At 43.1% G+C, this 4,098-nt stretch overlaps 1 non-coding gene across 1 annotated transcript; it reads left to right on the top strand.

The window, feature by feature from the left end:
* Positions 1–2,806: 2,806 nt before the first annotated feature.
* LOC120271189 lies at positions 2,807–2,913 on the top strand. The gene has a single exon (XR_005539810.1). It is a non-coding gene; the product is annotated as a small nucleolar RNA R71 (small nucleolar RNA).
* The last annotated feature ends 1,185 nt before the right edge of the window (positions 2,914–4,098 follow it).

The following is a 4,098-nucleotide window of genomic DNA, read 5'->3' as shown; positions in this document are numbered from 1 at the left end:
ACTTATGTATTTGGGACTGATAAGTGCTTGAGTGAACATGTTTTTATGCATGTTTTACATACATTGAGCATCATATTTTATACGGTTTATGTCTCATTTCGTGTATTGGGTGTTCTTTTTATGCATATAGGTTGTGAAGGCATTGGGATTTCAAAAGGGAGCGAAGATAGGCTATCATGGCATAATATTGGGAGTTCTTGTACAAATCAAGTTGGAAGACACAAGAGGAGTTCTTTTATGAGGAGATGTGTGCCAACTTCCATAGTTTTTGCAAGCCAAGTTATTAATGGAAGGGCACAAAGGCAGCCATGTCTCCACATTCCTCCTCTTTGTAAAGATTTCAAGACCTTTCAAGACGCATTGATAAAGGAAAAGCCGTATAGCCTACCATATGATCGTGTGCCCGATCGTGTGGCCTTAAGAGGAGATTGTTTATCATCGCGTTTGTGGAAATCACTGTAGCGAAAGTGCTCGTAGCGAATTATCGTAGACGCAATTCAGTAGCATAATTCATCGCTCACGCCTCGCTGAAATTCCGCAGCGACCGCGTGAAATTCCTCGCAGCCCACGCGGCGCTGGAAAAATCCGCAGCGGGCGTGGGGGCACGTGACAGACGCGTTGTGAGGCCTATAAATAGCCGTTTTGCCCTATTCTTTCTCATCTTTTGTGCGGCTCTTGAGGGGTGAGACGGCTAGGGTTTGGAGAGGAGGTCTTTGCGGCTTTGGAGGCGCTTCGTCACCAACTTTGATCGATTCCTCCTCCGTCATAGCATCAAGGAAGCCATCGGTGAACCTAGCTTCGGAGTGGGTCCTTCAAGACGTCGAAGCTCTCCATCAAGGCCATCAGTTCATATATAAGGGGGTTTATTTCTATGGTTTTAATGTACTTTCATTCATTGATGGTGTGTTTTGTATGTTGCTCCATGGAGGGCTAAAACCCTAGAGGGTATTTGGGCTTGTGAACCCTAGGATTCTCATCTTTTGTGGATTTGCTTTGTGTTTCTATTTAATCCGAGTTTGATTAAGTTTCATTCTTGATTGTTTAATGCTTGCTTGCCTTATTGATCTTATGGTTATTTGGTTTGCATGATTTGTTGCCTTGGTGGGAGAGAGATCTCCATTAGGGTTAGAACCTCAAGATTGAAGAGGGTTGAGAGGGTGAATCATGAGATAGTGAAGTATCCCCTTTCCCCTCCGATTGGTGTATTCTATCTCCATTCCCTAAGCTCTATGCAACCATATTTGGTGGGAGGCGTGAGATTGCTCGATTTCTCCGCCGGGACCTTGTAGGGGGTTAGGATCCTTCGCCGGGAATTAGGGTTGGATCAATCTTTAGGAATTGGATACACAGTTTGGAATCCCTAGAGTGCTTTGCGGTCATATGTGGTGTGAGGTGTTGAGATTGAGCGATTTCTCCACCGAGACCTCGTAGGGGACTAGTATCGGTGATCTAGAGATAGACCCGATTATGTTTGGATTTCCACGACTTAACTTACTCATAAGAGAAACACTTTGCTTATCCGGTACCTAATACCTGAATCCTAGGGGGAGCAATGCCCGAATACCCCACTTTTACTGATTGAGATTCTTCCTCCATTTTACCCTTGCATATTCGTCTCCGGTGTTCATCTCTTCGCACATTAGATCACCACACTATCCCATTATCATTAGGCTAGATAGCAGAGAAGAAGTTAGTACTAGTAGCCCTGTTCCCTGTGGATTCGACTACCCGACTCACCGGGTATTTATTACTTCGACATCCGTGCACTTGCGGTACACACACGCATATTCGGTCGTGTCAGGGACATTGCCTCAACAAAACGAATATTGATTTTGAGTTATTTGAACAAACTCAGGAACTTCTTGTACTATTTATCCCCTTGGTCATTCTTTAATCTAGAGGGATAAGGGATTCTTGGCATCAAAGGTTGGGGTGCCACCTCCTTCTCTTTGCTTGCTCCCTTCGCAACCTCTATAATCTCGGGTGCGTGTTCATTGGGCTTCTCACTTGGAAGCTTACCCTCAACCTCTCGACTATTTCTCAAAGTGATCGCCTTCACATGCTCTCTAGGGTTGGTCTCGGTGTTACTCGGCAAGCTTCCTTGTGGCCTTTCCCATAAGGACTTCGCAATCTGCCCTACTTTATTTTCAAGATTATGCAAAGAGTTGGTGCGGTTCCTCATAGCATTACCTCAACTGATTGGAACCTTGTATTAGATGATTGCACAAACCTAGTTAAGGCCTTCTCCAAATCGTTCATTCGGGTCTCCAAACCTGAAACTCGGTTCTCCATGTTTGGGGCTTGTTGTTGGAAACCCGGTGGCCCTATGGCCTTTTGTGGACCTTGGTTGCTACACAAGAAATTGGGATTACTCTTCTAACCCAGATTGTAGGTGTTGTTGTATGGGTTTCCTTGATTCCTCATAGCATTACCTACAAAATTGACATTCTCAACCGAAGATGCATCACCAATAGAATTCGGACAATCGGAGGGAACATATCATCCACCACACCCGGTGTAAGTAGTCACGGCCGCCACTCTATTCAAAGTTAGGGGATCTAACTTCTTACTCAATGATTCCACTTGAGCCGCTAATGAGGTTACTGCATCTATCTCATGAAGACCGGCCACCTTTTTATTCTCCCTAGCATTTTATTAGTAGCTGTTTAACCTCATTTCTTCAATTAATTGATGAGCTTCACCAGGGGTCTTGCTACCTAAGGTACCTCCTGCTGCCGCATCCAAGAGTTGCCTTGTACTCAGATTCAAGCCGTTGTAAAAGGTCTAACCAATCATCCACTCCGGGAATCCGTGTTGCTGGCATTTTCTCAGGAGCTCCTTGAACCTTTCCCATGTCTCAAATAGAGACTCCAATTCTAACTGTACAAAGGATGAGATCTCATTCCTAAGCTTTACAAATTTTCAGGGAGGGAAATAACAGCCAAGAAAAGCTTCTACTATTTTCTCCCATATGGTAATCGATGCTCTAGGTAATGAGTGTAACACTGCTTCGCTCTCCCTTTCAAGGAAAATGGGAACACTCTCAACTTGATGGCATCATCCATCACCCCGTTTATCTTCAGTATATCACACACCTCGAGAAAATTCTCTCAATGACTGTTCAGATCCTCATCGGCCAAACTATTGAACTATGTTGATTGCTGCAACATGTGGATGAATACCGGCTTCAGCTCGAAGTTCTAAGCTGTAATCGGGGGATGCACAATGCTAGATTGTGTCCCCAATACTGAAGGTCTGGCATAATCGGATAATATCCACTGTTGCTCATTCTACTCTGCCATGTTTTCATGTTCTTCTACTTCCAAATAAGCTAGATTAGGTTGTTCTTGCACTGGTTCTTTCCCTTTTCTTCTCAGTGTATGTTCAAGCTCAGGATCTCCATCAATCAGTATGGACGAGTTCCCACGGGTCATAACCTAGAGATACACCCAAAAAGAAACAAAACAAAATCAGAACGATTATAGAAAAGAAGATATGAAATAGAATAATAAATGAATAGCTAAGAAAACAAGGTGCAAAGTATCTCTAAACAACTACTCCCCGGCAACGGCGCCAAAAACATGACACGTCCGTATATGCATGTAAATCGCAAATGCACGGGTGTCGAAGTAATAATCCCAAATAAGTGCATATCGTATCCACAGAGAGTAGGGAATGAAGACACTTAAGTTGTTTCTTAACTAATGTGGAAGATGAATAATGATAAGTGTGACAAAATATGAAATAACGAAAATAAAAACAACAAGATAGATGGCACAAGTAAAGGAGAAGATAAGGCAATCGATAAAGATGGGCTACCAGGATATTTATCCATCTATGACAATTGTTTCAAGTGCAAGAACCCTCTATTATACTTCTTAATTGATGCAACAATGAGTCATGGAAATCCTTAATTACAAGATCCCAAATCTAAGGTCAACCATGCCTAACTCTATATATGTCCCGGAGGAGAGATTGAATAACCTCTCAACATCGCACTCGCATAGAATTGCAATGAGCTCTACGGATTCCAAGTGATAAACCCTATTCCTATGTATAGACCTAACCCTTTGATCCAGATGAAAGATCCCTAGCCAC

Source organism: Dioscorea cayenensis, chromosome 10 (assembly GCF_009730915.1).
Source record: "Dioscorea cayenensis subsp. rotundata cultivar TDr96_F1 chromosome 10, TDr96_F1_v2_PseudoChromosome.rev07_lg8_w22 25.fasta, whole genome shotgun sequence".
Classification (NCBI taxonomy): domain Eukaryota; kingdom Viridiplantae; phylum Streptophyta; class Magnoliopsida; order Dioscoreales; family Dioscoreaceae; genus Dioscorea; species Dioscorea cayenensis.
The sequence above is the reverse complement of the archived record's forward strand: the minus strand, read 5'-3'. Positions and strand labels throughout refer to the sequence as shown.